We start from the raw sequence: 18,689 nt of genomic DNA, 5'->3' as shown, positions 1-18,689 counted from the left end.
CATATCCCTTCCTGTTGAGCAGTCTTGCTAATGTCTCCACTTAGCACTCTAGAGCCCCCAGTCAAGAACCAGGTCGTAAGCTGGTGGCTCAAGGCCTCCATTCTTCTGTGATTTGGGGAATGTCGCTAAATTTACAGGCAGCTTGAACCAGGTCCTGGCTGCCAGCTTGTGTTTGGTTCATCCTACATCACTAGGTTTGCAGCTTGATGTAAACCATAGCCCCTGTCAGGGGGTTGGTTGTAGTATTTATAAATGCTTTTATGAAAGGGGAAGCCCCACCCTAGGATCTGATTTCAAGCAGTAAAATCCAGTCCCTTTTCATTACCCCATAGGAGCAGAATGCCTGGTTGTCTCAGTCTGCTTCTAGATCCAGACCTCAGCTGGCCTGTGGCTTTATCCCTGCTTAGCATGTGTGTCTAGCCTCCATTTTTGGTCCACTGAGATATACATTTTATTTTTTTCGTGCTGCTATGCCTTTTAAATTGTCTCTTTATAGTATATACTCGTCGTATTTTGGTGCCAGTGTCTCAAACTGTAAACCTGTAAACCTAACTTAACTAGTAGTCCAGATTGGTTTAGCTCTCAGGAGTCCTTCACTGGTGCTTTTTGGACCTTGCACTGATTTTAAAAAATGCAGACTGCAGTAGTTGCCTATGGCTGCCATTGCATAATGCCACAAGTGAGGTGGTTTAAAACAACAGAAATTTCTTCTCTCACATTTCTGGAGACTAGAAGTCTGGGATCAAGGTGTTCACTAGGCAATGCTCTCTTTGAAGGCTCTAGAGGAGGATTTTTCCTTTCCTCTTCCTGGCTTCTGGTGTTTTCTGGCAATCCTTGGTGTTCCAATCTCTGCCTCCATCTTCACATGACATTCTCCCTGTGTCTGTGTCTCTGTTTTCTCTTCTTAGATGGACACCAGTTATTGGAATAGGGCCTACCCATCTTAATTTAAGTAATTACATTGGCAAAGACCCTATTCCAAATAAGGAAACATTCACCAGTTTAGGGCAGGCATGCATTTGGGGTGGGGGGAACTATTCAACTGAGTACACTAGGCTATGGGCCCAGTGGCAAGCCAGGCTCCTGATTGAGGCGAGGAGATACTTGGCTCACCTCCTGGTTCCCAGCTTTAGCTGAGGCCATTTGGCTCCCCCATTAAATGCTGTATTCAAAAGTGGGACTGGATTAAAGAATATGAAGCATTCATCCAACGTTGCTTCACTCAAAACACTGGAGTTCATGGTCTTTCTAACAGTAGATCAGTAGCATAATCTCCATGTATAAAGGATAGCAAATGATTTCTGCTCCTTGAACCCTAATACTCTTGAGTCTTGAGCAAGGTGCTCAGGTCCAGAAGGTCAAGCTTAGTTCTTCAAGAGGTAACCTGGGAATTCACAGTTAGCAAAGGAAGTCCAGTAACACTTCATTTATCTACCATCACTGGACAATTTTTTCTTATGATAAATGATCCCAAGTGGCCAAACCTTTTCTTTGGAATCTGCTTTGTACAGTATTGCTGCCTCCTTCCTCACTGTCAGAGGCCATTTCTGATGTCTGTCAGCCTCATTTCTAGCAGCTCTGGTCCTCTCTTTCTAATTTGCTGCTTCTATGTGCTACAGGCTGAGAGGCTTGGCAGCAGAACTTGATAGACATGTGGGTGTAAGAGCCACAGACTGTGTGCAAATCCTGCAGAGCTCTCTGGTAAAGGAAGGGCAGGAGACTTAGGACAATGTCAGCTCTTCAGAGGTCTTTCTGAGGTTGATGACTTTCTGATTCTGTTAGGTCACCAGCTAAGTGACCTTGGAATAACTAAAGTGTCACTATACTCTGTAGACCCTGATCTATGAAATCTGTAGGAGTTGGACTTTAAGTTTGGACCCATGTACCCATTTGTGCCACTGGAGGCCTGGAAATGTCAGAGCCGTGTGGCTGAGGCCAGCCCACAGCTTGGGCTTTTCCTGCTGCTCCATCTTCCTTCTTCCTGCCTTACTCAGTGGTTTCCTCCCAGATACCTGGGGGGGGGATGTCTCTTTCTGATCACATGGCACTCCACTGGGGGCAGGGACTCTGGCAAAGGGTGTCCCAAATCTCCCTACTGGCCTTGATGAGTCTTTTTTGTTTTTTTTTTTAATTGAAATATAGTTGATTTACAATGTTGTGTTAGTTTCCTAGTCTGTAGGTTGTCTTTTCATTTTGTTTAGGGTTTCCTTTGCTGTGCAAAAACTTATAAGTTTGATTAGGTTCCATTTGTTTATTTTTGCTTTTATTTCTATTGCCTTGGGAGACTGACCTAAGAAAACATTGGTACAATTTATGTCAGGGAATGTTTTGTGTATGTTCTCTTCTAGGAGTTTTATGGTGTCATGTCTTATATTTAAGTCTTTAAGCCATCTTGAGTTTATTTTTGTGTATGGTGTGAGGGTGTGTTCTAAGTTCATTGATTTACATGTGGCTGTCCAGCTTTCCCAACACCACTTGCTGAAGACACTGTCTTTTCTCCATTGTATATTCTTGCCTCCTTTGTCATAGATTAGTTGACCATAGGTGCGTGGGTTTATTTCTGGGCTCTCTACTCTGTTCCATTGATCTATGTGTCTGTTTTTGTGCCAATACCATGCTGTTTTGATTACTGTAGCTTTGTAGTATTGTCTGAAGTCTGGGAGGGTTATGCCTCCAGCTTTGCTCTTTTTCCTTAGGATGGCTTTGGCAACTTTGGGTCTTTTTTTGTTCCATATACATTTTAGGATTTTTTGTTCCAGTTCTGTGAAAAGTGTCATGGGTAATTTGATAGGGATTGCATTAAAGCTATAGATTGCTTTGGGTAGTATGGCCATTTTAGCAATATTAATTCTTCCAATCCAAAAGCATGGGATATGTTTCCATTTCTTTGAATTATCTTCAGTTTCCTTTATTAATGTTTTATAGTTCTCAGCATATGCCTTTCTTGGTGAGTCTTGTATTATGTTCACCTGGACTGCAAGAGTATTTAAATTGGTTTCTCACAAAGGGAATTTGCCCATGAATTGTTGCTGAATTGGTGTGTTTGTGAGGGGAAGGAGGGTGCAAGGCTTCTTACTCCATTATCTTACTGATGTTAGTCTGGCTATTAGACTTCTGCTCACCCATTTACTCAGCATCAAAAAATGCTTGTAGTTTCCTGTCTTTTCCCCCACTTTCCAGACACAGTAGCATAAGAAACAAACATGTCTTCTGTTCCTGCTGAGAGATTGCTAATAAGCACTAGTTCTTAGCTCCATGTGATGCAAAATGAGTCAGTAATATAGCTGCAGTGTTTATGACAGTAGACATATGTGACTAGCCCTTCCTGACTCTGCTCCTGGCCCCCTTTATCCAACTTCTAAGTCTCTCGAGGCTGTAGGCAGCAAGCCCAAATTGGTAGCTCACTCCTCAGTAGGCCCAGGCAGCAAGAAGTCCCCAAGCTCAGCATCTCACAAGTACTGGGAAGAGCTGGGAATAACTGTCTTCTCTGCCCTTTGAAGAGCTTCTTAAAGATCTTAAGAAAAAGAAGGGCAGTCTTATTCCCTTCTCTCCTGCCTCTCCACATCTTCCCCTTGCCCACTCACCACCCCAGTCAGGGTCTGAGCAAACAGATGGATAAGCAGCTACTGTTACAAAAGGGCAAACATGAGGGTTCTGATATTGGAACCATATTGCTGTTCAGATTTTGGCACCCATTTCCACAGCACTTTTGACGTTTTCAAAGTCATTTCCTGACTTTTAAAAATATGATCCCCATTTTAGAGGTGAAGAAACTAAGGCAGTGACTGAGGCAGAGAAGGAAGAGGATCCCTGTGTGAGTCAGCAGTTGAAGTAGGGCCAGAGCCCTGGTCTCTCGTTTCTTTGAGTTCTTTCCATACCATGTGGGCCACATTAATTGGGAGTGAAATATTCTGAGGATGGTGACAAGCGTGTCCACTACCCCTTAAGTAGCCAGCCTGAGCTTCCTTGGAGACTCCAGGAACATGGGGCTCCCCTCTAAGCAAAGGGCTTGCCGGGATTATGGGGGACTAATGTTCTCATCATGGTTTTGCCACTTAAGCTCTAGACCTTCAGAGAGTACATTTCCTGGGCCCAGCTCACTGGCCACGTGTGGAGAGTGGGCCTGGAGAGGTTACCAGGGGAAGAGCTGGGGTGAGAAGCCAAACCCTCTCTTTCTCTGGGTCACTCAAAGAGCACTTACATATTCTGCCAAGCTGTAGTTGCCTTTTTGAGCTTCACTTTCCTCATCGGTAAAGTGGACATAACATCCTCATCAACCACACTATAGAAGATGTTAGGAGGCTCAGAGGTGATCGGGTATAAGTGTGTGATCTGTAATCTGTGAAGTAGCATCTGCATCTGACTTTGCTACTCAATCCTATTCATGGAGCAGCTACTGGAAGACAGGTGCCGAGTTAGGCATAGTATGTGAAACACCCCAAGTCACTTGTCTTATCCATTAATACACAGCTGTTCAGTGACAGAAATGAGATGAGAGCCTTTTCTGATCAGTCTCAGAGAGCTGGAGATCATATTGCTGTGGGCATAAGGTTGTTAGCATTAACACGTTTAAAAAAGACTCAAGTTAAACTTGAATTTTAGATAAATAATGAAAAAAATAAATATAAATATATATATACACTTATACACAGTTATATGAAAATATTATTTGTTTTTTTATCTAAAATTCAAATTTAACCAGGCATCCTGTATTTTATTTGGCAACCATATGTGTATATGGAATTGGCATTGAAGGGGCAGCAGGTGGGCAGGTTGTTTGTTTGTATATTCATTTTGAAGTGAGGGAGTCAGCAGGCCATATGCCAGGGAGAGAAGTGATCTTCCTACCCAAGCAAGTCACCACTGCTGTTCTCAACCTGGGGGCCACCAAGAACATATACAGACCTGATACTTTGTCCTGATGACAAACACTCATGTAGAATTAGGCCTCTTCCCTTCCCCTTCCTGAATGTTCCCAAGATGCTATTTTCCCGCATTCATCTGGGCTCCTTTGGAGGTATTTAAAAGATATTTTATCAAGGATAAAAAGGGTATTTTAAAAATAGATAAAGGTTTAAATTTCATAAGGACCTACTGTATAGCACAGGGAACTCTACTCAGTATTCTGTAATGGCCTATATGGGAAAAGAATCTAAAAAAGAGTGGATATATGTATTTGTATAACAGATCCACTTTGCTGTACACCCGAAACTAACATAATATTGTAAATCAATTATACCCTAGTAAAAATTTTTTTAAAAAAGGTTTAAATTTCAAGTCTATATAAAGATAAGGCCTAGGATTTGTTTTTTTAATTTAATTTATTTATGGCTGCGTTGGGTCTTTGTTGCGGTGTGTGGGCTTCTCATTGCAGTGGCTTCTCTTGTTGCAGAGCATGGGCTCTAGGCACGCGGGCTTCAGTAATTGTGGCTCACGGTCTCTAGAGCAGTGGCTCAGTAGTTGTGGCTTCGTAGCTCTGCGGCATGTGGGATCTTCCCGGACCAGGGCTACGAACCTGTGTCCCCTGCACTGGCAGGCGGATTCTTAACCACTGTGCCACCAGGGAAGACCCAGGTCTAGGATTTTTAAAAAGGGTTGTAGACTTCTGCTTCTGGCCAAGATGGAGTAACAGGGAATGAATTTACCCTCCTTCCTGAAACAATCAATAGACAAAATATTTTTTTAAAAAGCCAGTACTTTGCAAGATGCTGGACATCAGGGAATGAAAGAGAGGGATGGGAAACAAATGAGGTGAGTGCTACAGTGCCCCAATTTGTTGCCTAGAGAGAGATTCCAGGCTGTAGAACAGGGAGGGAAAACCCAGGCAAGGAACTCAGTGTTTTCCCTTAGTTGAGGAAACAGAGTGGGGAATCCAGGAAGTCCAAGGAAGTTTAATTTCACAGGACAGAGTGCTAGAGAGCTGAACATAGAAAGTGCTCCAGAAATCTGCTGTATTGAAAGTATTCAGTAGAGTATTCATTGGTGCATGAATGTGAGGGAACTACCTGAGGCCTAGAAAAGGAACATCCAGAGCAATTACAAGAAAACAGTGCCTGGCACTTATGCAACTATGGGGATTATACCTGCTCCCACCTGCCAGTCTGAAAAATCTCAGATTTACAGGGCATTGTGTAGAGCATACAAGTGGTTTGTATTTCAATATTGGGGGATAATTAGCCCTAGGCTGATAACTGCTACAGTCCTGCCTAACAAGTCATAAAAGCAAACCTGAACAGTTCAAACTATTTTCAACTGAACTGTATCCCATAAGAAAGTTCAAGAATATTTATAGGAATACAAAAATATCTGGCACCTAATAAGGTAAAATGCACAGTGTTTGGCATCCAATAGAAAATTACCAAGCATGCAGAAAAGCAGGAAAATATGACCCATAATAAGGAAATAAATCAATTGGAACCAGTCCAGAATTGAAACAGGTGTTAGAATTAGTAGAACACTAAAGCAGTCATTATAACAGTATTCCATTATGTTCAAAAGTTAAGTAGAAACATGTGAGATATACAAAGACCCAAATTAATTGCTTCTAGAGATGAGAACAATAATATCTGAGATGAAAAATACAGTAGATGGGAATAATGGAAGATTGGACATTGTAGGATAAAAGATTAGTGAATTTGAAGACACAGTAATAGAAACCATCCAAATGAAACAAAGAAAAGAGTACATAAAAAAGAACAAAGCATTACTGAGCTGTGGGACAATTTGGAAGGCTTAATATATGTGTAATTGGAGTCCCTGAAGAACAGTAAGGGGCAGAAAATACATTTGAAGACATAATGGATAAAATTTTCCCATATTTGATGAACATTATAAACACATAGATTCAAGAATTTCAATGAACCCCAAGCACAAGAAACATGAAGGAACTATACCAAGGCATGTTAAAATCAAATTGCTCAAAAGTAGTGGTAATTATAAAAAGCTTAAAAGCAACCAGAGGAAAAAGATATATTATGTACAGAGAAACAAAGATACAGATCAAAGCAGATTTCTTGTCAGAAACAATACAAATAAGTAGATGGTGGATCAACATCTTCAAAGTACTGGATCAAAAAACAAACAAAAAAACACATTGATCTCATAGTCTATACTCAGTGAAAATATCTTTCAAAAATGAAGGTGAAATAAAGACTTTTTCAGGCAAACTGAAGCTAAAAGAATTCATCAGCAGGAGACCTGCACTATAAGAAATTTTAATGGAAGTCATTCAGACAGAAGAAAAGTACACCAGATGGAAATATGGATTTATACAAAGGAAAGGAGAGCACTGGAAATGGTAACAACTTGGGTAAATATATAAGATTTTTCTTATTATTTATATTTTTTAAAAGATAAATGCCTATTTAAACAAAAATAATAACAATTGAGTGTAGGGTTTACAACATAAGTAAATTATTTAATAGTACAAAAGACAGGAGGGGATAAATGGAAGTATACTGTAAAGACATTCTTATATTATATATGAAATGGTATACTATTATCTAATATTACTTAAAGGCAGATTGTGATAAGTTAATGGTGTATACTGTAAATCCTAAATTGACCACTAAAATAACAAAACAAAGAGTAATAGCTAAAAAATCACAGGATCTAGGAAATATTCAGTTAATCCCAAAGAAGATTTAAAATTAGAGGAAAGGGTACACACATAATATATGGGACAAATAATAGGCAAATAGCACGATAGTAGACTTAAATCTAATAATACCAATAATCATATTAAGTATAAATAATCTAAACACCACATTAAATTAAAAAGGCAGAGATCATCAGATAGGATTAAAAAAACAATACCTGGCTGTATACTCCCTGCAAGAAATGCATTTCAAATATAATGACACAAGTAGATTAAAAATAAAAGGATGAAAAACATGATGCCAACACTAATCAAAAGAAATCTGGGGTTTCCCTGGTGGCACAGTGGTTGAGAATCTGCCTGCCAATGCAGGGGACACGGGTTTGAGCCGTGGTCTGGGAAGATCTCACATGCCGCGGAGCGACTAGGCCCGTGAGCCACAATTGCTGAGCCTGCGCGTCTGGAGCCTGTGCTCTGCAACAAGAGAGGCCGCGATAGTGAGAGGCCCGCACACCGTGATGAAGAGTGGCCCCCGCTTGCCGCAACTAGAGAAAGCACTCGCATAGAAACGAAGACCCAACACAGCCATAAATAAATAAATAAATAAAATTAAAAAAAAAAAAAGAAATCTGGAGTGGGAATATTCATATCAAAGTAGATTTCAGAATAAAGAATGTTATCAGAAATAAAGAAGGTCATTCCATAATGATAAAGGGGTCGATTCACCAAGAATATGAGTTTATAAACGTAATAAGAGAGCTTCACATTACATGAGGCAAAAACTGACACAACATAAGAATTAATAGACAGATACATAATTAAAATTGGAGATTTCAATGCTCTTCTCTCAATAATTGATAGAACAAGTATACAAAAAAATCATTAAAGATATAGATCTGAACAACACTATAAACAAAATTGATCTATTTGACATTTATAGAATATCTCACCCATTCAGAGAAGAATACACATTCTTTTTAAATCTACATAGAACATTTACCAAGATAGACAACATTTGGGGCTATAAAACAAGTTCCAATAGAATTAAAAGGATTCAAGCCATATCAGGTATGTTCTCTGACCACAATGGAGTTAAATTAAAAATCCATAGCAGAAAGATCTCTGGAAAATTTCCAGTTACTTGGAACTTAAATAATATAGTCCTAAATAATCCACACATGAAACAGGAAATAAAGGAAATTAGAAAGTATTTTGAATTGAATAAAAATGAAAAGACAACGTATAAAAATTTGGTGGATGTGCTGCTAAAGTAGTACTTAGGGGAAATTTTATAGGACTAAATGCTTATACTAGAAAAGAAGAAACATCTCAAATCAATGACCTCAGCTTCTATCTTAAGGAATGAGAAAAAGGAAGCAGGTTAAACTCAAAGTAAGTGCAATAAAGGAAATAATAAAGACCAGAGCAGAAATCAACGGAATAGAAAATAAAAACAATGAAGAGTCATTGCAACCAATCTTATAAATAAGATTGATAAACATTTAGCCACACTGATCAGGGAAAAAACAGATAAGACACAGATTACTAATATCAGAAATTGAGAGGTGACATCACTACAGATTCTACAGATATTAAAAGAATAAGATAATATCATAAACAACTTTATGACAATACATTTGGTGACTTATATGAAATGGACCCATTTATTAAAAGACATAAACTACTAAAGCTGACTCTTGGAGAAATAGAAAACTGAATAGCTCTATATCTATTAAAGAAACTGAATTTTTAGTTAAAAACTTTCCCACACAGAAAACTCCAGGACCAGATGGCCTCACTGGTGAATTCCATCAAACATTTAAGGATTGAATAAAAGTAACCCTACAAAAAAACACTCCTAGAAAATGAAAGCAGAGGGAATGCTTTCCAAGGCATTCTATGAGGCCAACATTATCCTGATACCAAAGCCAGAATATAACATTCTATAAGAAAAGAAAATTACAGACCAATATGCCTCATAAATGTAAATGCAAAAATTCTGAACAAAAGTTTACCAAATCAAATCCAACAATACATAAAATGGATAATACATCATGACCAAGCAGGATTTATCTCAAGAATTCAAGGTTGGTCTAAAGTTTTAAAACCAATCAATTTATTTTACCATATTAACAAATTAAAAAAAGGATCATTGCATTATCATTGCAATGGATGTCAAAAAAGCGTTTGACAAAATCTAACATGTATTGATAAAAATTCTCAACAAACTTTGAATAGAATGGAACTTCAACCTGATGATGGGCAGCTACAAAAAGCCTACAGCTAACTTAAAACTTAATGGTAAAGAAACAAAAACAAAAAAACGAAAGCTTTCTCCCTAAAATTGGGAACTCTGAAAGAATGCCCACTCTCACCACTTCCACCCAATATTGTACTGAAGGTTCCAGCTAGGGCAATCAAAAAAGAAAGAAAAAAAAGAAAGCAAGACAGGAAGGGGGGGGAGGGCAATAGAGATTGGACAGGAAGAATTAAAACTGGTTACATTCACAACCAATATGACTGTCTATTCACAACCAATGATTTGTCTATGTAGAAAATCTGATGGAATCTACAGAAAAGCTAGTAAAACCAATAAGTGAGTTTAGCAAGGTTATAGGATACAAGATCAATATACAAAATTCAGTTTTATTCCTATTTATTACCAATGAACAATCTGAAATTGAAATTAAAAATTACTCTAAAAAACAGCATAAGAGATATGAAATACTTGGGGATAAACCTGTGAAAATATGTGAGAGACCTCCACAGTAAAAACTATGAAATACTACGAAGAGAAAATAAAAAGACCAAATAAACAGAGACATATACCGTGTTTATGGGGCAGAAGGTTTACTATGTTAAAATGTCAATTCCCCCCAAATTGATTTATAGATTTAATTCAATACCAATCAAAATTCTAGGAGGTGTTTACATAGAAATTAACAAACTGATTCTAAAATTCATATGGAAATGCAAAGGACCTAGCATAGCTAAGTCAACTCTGAAAAAAGAAAGGGAGAGTTGGAAAACGTACACTACTTGATTATAAACACTTATTATAAAGCTATAATAATCAAGACAGAGTGGTGTTGGTGTTAAGAAAGACAAATAGATCGATGGAACAGAATAGAGTTTAGAAATAGACTCATACATATGTGGAAAACTGATTTTTGACAAAGGAGTAAAAGCAATTCAGTGGAGAAATGATAGTCTTTTCAATAAATTTTGCTGGAATGATTAGATATACATGTGCAAAAAATGAATTTTGATCCATATTACATGACATATAAAAAATCAACTCAAAATGTGTCATAAACCTAAATATAAAACCTAAAACTGTAAAACTTCTAGAAGGAAACATTGGAGAAAACCTTTGCAACCTTGGTTAAGTAAAGATTTCTTAGCCACCAAAAGCACAATCTATAAAGGAAAAAAGTTGATAAATTGGACTTCATCCACAATTTTAAATATCTACTCTTCAAAAGATAGTGTTAAGAGAATGAAGACAGAAGACCATGAGAAGAAATTTGTAAATCATACATCCTGTAAGAGACTTATAACTAGTGTATGTAAAGAACTCTTACAACTCACCAATAAAAAGACAACACAATTTTTAAAAGGATGAAAGATTTGAATAGTCCTTTCCCCAAAGAGGATATACAAATGACCAATAAGCACAGGAAAGATGCTCAACATCATTAGCCATCAGGGAAATGCAAATCAAAACCACAATGAGATACCACTTTATAGCCACTACAATGGCTACAATCAAAATGATGGACAATGACAAGCATTGGCAAGAATGTGGAGAAATTGGAACCCTCGTACATTGCTGGTGGGAATGTAAAATCAGTCTGACAGTTCCTCGAAAGGTTAAATGTCACCATATGACCTAGCAATTCCACTCCTAGGCATATGCCCAAGAGAAATGAAAACATATGTTCACACAAAAACTTGTACGTGAATGTCCACAGCAGCATTATTCATAACAACCAAAAGATGGAAACAACCCAGATGTTCATGAACTGATATATGCATAAACAAAATGTGGGATAGCCATACACTGCAATATTATCCAGCCATAAAAAGGAATGAAGTACTGGTACATACTACAACATAGATGAACCCTGAAAACATCAAGCTAAGTGAAAGAAGCCAGTCACAAAAGCCCACACATCGGGACTTCCCTGGTGGCACGGTGGTTAGGAGTCAGCCTGCCAATGCCGGGGACACGGGTTCGAGCCCTGGTCCGGGAAGATCCCACATGCCACGGAGCAACTAAGCCCGAGTGTCACAACTACTGAGCCTGCGCTCTAGAGCCCGCCAGCCACAACTACTGAAGCCTGCGTGCCTAGAGCCCATGCTCCACAACAAGAGAAGCCACTGCAATGAGAAGCCCGCGCACCACAACGAAGAGTAGCCCCGGCTCACCTCAACTAGAGAAAGCCCGCGTGCAGTAACGAAGACCCAATGCAGCAACGAAGACCCAACGCAGCCAAAAATAAATAATAAAAAATAAAAGCCCACACATTGTATGATTCCACTTACATTAAATGTCCAGAATAAGGCATATCCATAGAGACAGAAAGTGGATTAGTGGTTACCAGGGGCGGGGTGGTAGTGGAAATAGAAATAGGGAGTGACTGCTTAATTGGTATGGAGTTTCTTTTTGGAGTGATGAAAATATGTGGAATTAGATAGTGGTGATGGTTGCACAACTTCGTGAATATACTAAAGTCACTGAACCGTATACTTTTAAAGGGTGAGTTTTATGGTATGTGAATTATGTCTCATTAAAGCCATTATTTAAAAAAGAAAAAAAGATTCTGAGTTATTTCCATTTTTGTTTAGCCCTTTGTATCATTTATTTTTTATTACATAGAATCTCTGGACAATGGGAAGTGGGAGGGAAGAAGGACAGTACAAACCCACACTTACTTACTGTGTGGAGTGAGTGACCTTATGGAGTTAAGATGTAGTGTTTCACTTATTTGTTTTTAATCTCTAAAAGAGACCTTTTATTAAAACAAGGAGGCTGAGGCAGGCCTTATTGGAATGGGTTCAGAAAAGTCATAGTAATATGTCTGAGCGCTGTGGAAGATGCGAATGCATTGGCAATACATGGGTTCAGCTCCCACTACACTCACACTGGTTGGATAGTGTGAACTGTGTGCCCGGGTGAAAGCAGCTTTGGCCCTTGGCTGGGGAAGGAACAAGGGGAACAGGATGGGGTTTGGAGCCATATTTCCCCTGCTTTTGCTCAGCTTGTCCATCATCCAATGAAAACATCCAAGTCTATCAGAAAACCTGAGAGGTTGTTCAGTACAGGGGGCGGTGGCCAACCTGCAGAGAGGAGAGTGAATACTGGACTTTGGTTCGAGTTCCAGCTCCGCCACTTCCCAGCTGGGTGACCTTGGGGAATTCACACAGCCCCTCCAACCTCGTTTTTCTCATCTGCAAAATAGGAATAATGACGTTTGCAAGGTTGTCTGTGTATTGCCCCAGAAGATGTATGTGAAAGTGCTTGACAATGCTTGTTGATTGCATTTGTGTCTGAAACTCCTGGTAGAGTCATTACTGTAACGTCCCAAAATAGCCAGTTTAAATGTGTATAAACCATCCATATTCCTCCACATACCACACATGCAAGAATAGGATGTAAATACTGTCATGTACACTATTTACAACAGTAAGAATGTATGGACCATGCTCTGTGTAACGGGCTCTTCTCACAAATTTAAGCCCTGCAACAACTATGAGGTAGGCCCTGTTGGTTTCCCCTCATGTACATAAATAAATTGAGATTCAGAGGTTAGACGATGTAACTTGCCAAGCTACAAAGTAATGGGGACAATAGAAATTGCCAGGTACTGTTGACCTTTGAACAACATGGGTTTGAACTGCGCAGGTCCACTGATAATGCGGATATGTTTCAATAGTAAATACTACGGTACATACGATCTGTGGTTGGTTGAATCAGCAGATGTGCAACCACAGATACAGAGAAACCATGGATATGGAGGGCTGACTATAAGTTATATGTAAATTTTCAACTGCAGGGAGGGCCCCCCAACCCCCACATTGTTCAAGGGTCAACTGTATTTGAATAGGAGGCAGAAGAGAACAGTGGTTAAATGTGTGGCCTGTCTGAAACTAGCCCCACCACTCACTAGCTGTGTGACCCTGAGCACACCTGTCATTTGTAAAAGGGGATAACAATAGTATCCACCTCATTAACCTTAGCGGGTGTTATAAGGATGAAATGGGTTAATATACTTATGATACAGAGAATAGTATCTGGCACAGAGAGTTAGCTATGATCAATAATCCATGATAAAAGATTTTAATCATTAATGAAACATCAATCTAAAAATGTTAGGGTGCTGATAATTAATATAATCTGCCTAATGGGACTTCTGTGTTTGTTCACTGTTTAGCAGTTGCTTAATATTGGGAGTTCTTTTGGCTGCTGATATGTTTTATGACAACTTCCCAGGCCACCAAAAATGGCTTCATCCTCAGAGCACAGGTTAGTCATCCCCATCTAGGGGAGAATGCCCTTCATGCCACCTCTGTGGAACCTGGAGCGCAGGGAGCGAGAAGAGCCTGTATAATGTGACACGCCAAATGCATGAAAAACTCAGGCTGGAAACCGGATCTTCATTAATTTAAGCCCATTTGAAAGCCAGGTCTAGGATTCAGAAGGACTTGAAGACTGTGGGACGGCAGTGAGCAGCTTCTAGGAATTGGTGAAGACTGTCAAGACATTTATTCAAGAAAGGTACATGATGTTTGCCTTGGTTCTTTGGTGACCTGCTGACAGGAAAACCTCTACATGGTACTTCTGACAATGTTTTCAGATAAAGACAGAGATACTAAATATCTAGCTGTCAGAGAAAAGAGAGGGCAGTAAATCCCTCATGGCACATGTTCATGGAAGAGCTAGGTGGTTTATCAATACTGTAATGGTACAGATGCCCCATGGCCTGCTGGGTCTGGGTAGTGTGAATAGAGTGGTGCTTATGTCTGGGCAGTGGGAGGGCTCTGTCCTAGGACCCACTTTCCAAAGGGGCTGAGGGGCATAGGGGTGGCATCCCCCCTCTGGGGTGGCCACTGCCCATCAGGTGGTCTGGGCCAAGGAGATGAGAAGCCGCTGCTTGTCTTCCCTCACCCAGGAATTCTCTGTCAATACACAGCTCTGTCAGTCCTTTTCTTTTTCTGCCTTCAGCTCCTCAGCTTTGACCTGGGCCCTGTCTCCTCCTCAAGTTGGCTGGCTGGGTACCAGGGAGTCAGCGGGGGATGTTCCTGGATCCTGAGCATGGGATGAGGATGGTCCCTGTGCTAAGGCTCCTCTGAGCTCACCTCCCACTCAATCTGCCAGAAGGCCAGAGTCTTCTTGGTGTGACGGGGGAGCATTCAGCAGTAAAAGGATTCTAAGTCCACAGAGGTTAGCACTTCCTAGGCCTCTTTCCTAGAGACTGGGCTCCATCTTCTAGCACGGCGCCCCTGCCTGCTCTAGGAAAGGACCAGGAGAAGAAAAGGGCCCAGTCTCAGAGTCAGGGCATTGGGTTCCTGCCCTGGTACCACCAACTCAGGTGGACCCTGGGTGAGTCTGAGCCTGCCGCTCCCCGGGGCTCAGCTGCGCATCTGCAGAGCAAGAGGGAGAAGGAAAGAGCCTCACCAATCCTAGAAAGTGATGGCAGTCATGGAACCTGTCACTGACAGGCACAGGTGGTTGAATGAGACCTGGGCTCTGGGCTGTGTCTCGACTCCCTGCCTGGCCGTGCCATGCTCCACTTCCTCTAAGGACCCTTCCAGCTGGAAACCCTGAAGACTCCACCGGGCAGCTACTGCCTGCTTGCTGTCTGCGGGGTCCTGCCTCCAGCTGCCCCGGACAGGGTCGCTGCTTAGATGGGGTCTATTCCTCAGACACAACCGCCCGGGGCTACCTTAAAGCTGTCCTGGAAGTAGGCAGTCTGGGGAATCGGGGTGGCTTACACGGAACTCTCCAGGCTTCACTCTGACTGGGGCTGGAGCTGATCAGGGTGTTGCAGAGGATGGCCCCCTCCCTTCTCCCTGGAGACTCGTACCCTCTTCAGACTGGCTGCCATGGTCCTCCTCTCAGCGGCCTGTGCTACTCCCAGCCCTCCCCCGACCCTACTCCTCTACTCTGTCTCCTCCCCCTCGCCCACCCCCCGCCTCACTCAGCTGCCCACTCCCCCTGGCACACTTGGCAAACCTTCGAGGCTCTGCGCATCCCAGGGGGCAGAGGCCCTGAGCGGGGGACTTCGGTCCTGGCGCTGAGCTGAGCCCACAGCTGCCTGAGCACATGTTGCTGCAGAGGGCGGCCTGGCGGGGTGGAGCCCGAGCTGTCGGGACCGGGCCTCCTGAGCGAGCCGGGACCGCAGGCAGGGCAGTCGGCCGGAAGCAGCCGGGATCCACAGGGAGCCCCACTCCACAAGACCGCGTCTCTGTAAAGCAAACCTCCGTGTGGCGATGAGGGTTGCGTCTACCTGATACGAGGTTCTGCCAGGGGACGCAGCCTGCGTCTGCATGGAGCTGGGCCCTCTAAGGAGATGCAGATGGCGTCCACGCAGGAGGAGACTCCCCAAGAAAAGGAGGGCTGTATCCCCAAAGCACAAGACTCTATAAGATGCGGTCTGTATCTGCACAGGGCCCAGATTGGCCAGAAGACACAGATGGAACCAATGGAGAACGAATGGCGCTCACCCTGGGGACGCAGGCGGAGCCAACACCAGGGACTGCGGCTCTTCCGGGCGATGCAGACCGCCACCGCAGGGACCACAGTCCCGCAGAGAACTGATGGCTGGTCCATCTGTGGACAAGGCAGCGCACGGCGTCGGAGGTTGTGTCACCCATGGATGCGGCTGCCCTGGGTGCACGGCTCTGCCTGTTGGTGCCGGCGGCTGGGTCAGCGCTGTGCAAAGCCTCAGTGGAGAGACGTGCGTGCAAGGCGAGCCTCGGCGGCTGGGGCGGCACAGCCACGAAGGAGGTGGCTCTATCCTCGGGCACAAACTGTGTCTCCAACTCAAGCTACATCTGTACAGGACAAGACTCCACAAGAAGATGTGGGCTGTGCGGGCAGCTGCTCTGCCAGCGGACAGACGCTGTGTCTATATGAGCCCAGAGCTCTGGGTGGAGACACAGGCTGGGTCTGTGCAGAGCCAGACCTCGGCTGCCCAGGACAAGGTGGGGCGGCCCCAGAGGAGGCTGCATCTGCCCAAGACGAGACTCTCTGTCCCGGATGAAGTTGCATCCGTCCTGAATACGGTTATGTCTGCAGAGAATGAGGCTCTGTCTACTCAGAATGAGGTTGCGACGGCAGAGAACCAGCCGGTGTCTACGCAGAACCGTGCAGATTCCACAGAAAACAAGGCTTCTCAAGGAACCGCAACCTGCACCGGCACAGCCAAGCCCCTGCCTGCATAAACGCACGGGGCCATCTCGTGGAGACGTGGCCCACATTGAGAGGGTGCACGGCCCTGCTGAGCACTGCCACCTAGATCTGCACCTAATCACAGCCAGTATGTGGCTGATCCAGGGCTGCTGGAGGATCTGCAGCCTGTGTCTACACGGAGTGTGCGTGGCTCCAGGCTGGATCAGCAGGGAGCAAGGCTTTGCAACCTGTCATGGATGAACCTGGGCTCTATCTGCCAGTGTGACCTGTCTCTACAGCCAGCACATGGATGAACTCAGAACTAGCCAGTGCAAGGGAAAGTCGGTTGCACTGATCTCAACTGGGGACCTTTGTGGACACTTGTCCTGCGTCCACACCACGGGCAGCTCCTCGAGGAACTGCAGCTCAAGTGAGGGAAGCAGAGACAGCTGCTGCAGAGGGCCGCTGGCTGCGTCCACCTGACCCAAGCGTGCTGCTCTCCCGGAGGTGCAGCCTGGGTTGGCAGAGCAGAGCGGGTGTGCCAGGGGGCGCTGGCTAATTCTCACTGAACCAGGGCACCAGCTGGAGGCTCAGCCCAGGTCTACACTGAGCCTGGCTCGGCAAGGAGCTGAATGCCGGCTCAGGGCGGCCTCTCCCACGGAGTGCAGGCCGCCTCTTAATGGAGCAGAGGGCCACGTGCAGGACCGGCCCGCCTCCGTGCCCAGCACAGCGCTGCTAAGAAACATCACCTGGATCAGGGCTGCCGAACGAGCCTCTGTGTGGGGCCGCTGGCAGAGCCTCACCAGAGCTGAGCTCCAAGCCCAGGCCGGGATGCACCGACACACAGCGCAGCCGGCGTCCTCCGTCCCGGTCCCTCCCACCCCCAGCACCAGGCAGCTGGAAGCAGCCTTCCCAGGGCTGGATCCAGCCCTCCCAGTCAGCGTTTGCTTCTCTACCACTGCCTGCAGGATTCTCCCCCCGCACCATTTCATCGCATCCCCCCACTCTCTCTGAGCGTCCCTGAGGCCGCTGTGCAGGTCCTCTCTCCTGGGTTCCAGAAGCCTGGTGTCCCCGGATTTGGACAGACTCCCATACCACGTACCAAGGTACAGACTGATTCCCTCATGCAAATCCTTCCGCAGGTCTTAATCTGTAAAAAGGCTTCCTAATAAATCTGCAAAACCACCAGCGCCTGATTCTGTTTCTCTCTGGTTGGGAGATTCGGGATTCATAGACCCTGGGCAGCATTTGGACAGGGGTTGGTGGGGTTGGCAGTGAGCGTTCCCAGCAGAAGAGACTTCATGAAGAAAGGCCCGGGGGTAGGAAAGCATGGACTATTTGAGGAAACAGCAAGTCAGGCATATTTCCTGGAATGTGATTGGCTGCTGTCTCTTGGGATCCCTCAGCACTTTGCAGAGCTCCCCGTCAGCACTTGTCGCCCGGGACCCCATCGCAATCTCCTCCTCTGCTGCCCCACCCTCAGAGGTCGAGCTCCTCACAGGGCTGCCCCACCCTCTTCCCTTTTCCTCTCCCTCCACGCTCCCCAGCAATCCCAGGAAGCCCCAGGCTTCTGGTCACTCGCTCCAGTAGCACTGCCCAACAGAGCTTTCTGGCCAACACACTAGCCCCGAGTCACACGTGGCTGTTGAGCTACTGGATCTATGGCTCATGTGAGCGAGGACCTGAATTCTAAAT

At 43.9% G+C, this 18,689-nt stretch overlaps 1 long non-coding RNA gene across 1 annotated transcript; it reads right to left on the bottom strand.

Moving 5' to 3' along the window:
- Positions 1–8,318: 8,318 nt before the first annotated feature.
- LOC309652247 lies at positions 8,319–16,384 on the bottom strand. Its single transcript, XR_014258620.1, has 2 exons — positions 16,328–16,384; positions 8,319–13,051 (listed from the first exon to the last, which is right to left on the bottom strand). It is a non-coding gene; the product is annotated as an uncharacterized lncRNA (long non-coding RNA).
- Between the last annotated feature and the right edge of the window lie 2,305 nt (positions 16,385–18,689).

This window comes from Balaenoptera physalus, assembly GCF_965194825.1.
Source record: "Balaenoptera physalus genome assembly, chromosome: X".
Lineage (NCBI taxonomy): Eukaryota > Metazoa > Chordata > Mammalia > Artiodactyla > Balaenopteridae > Balaenoptera > Balaenoptera physalus.
Note: the sequence above shows the minus strand (reverse complement) of the source record. Positions and strands in the feature narration are given on the sequence as shown.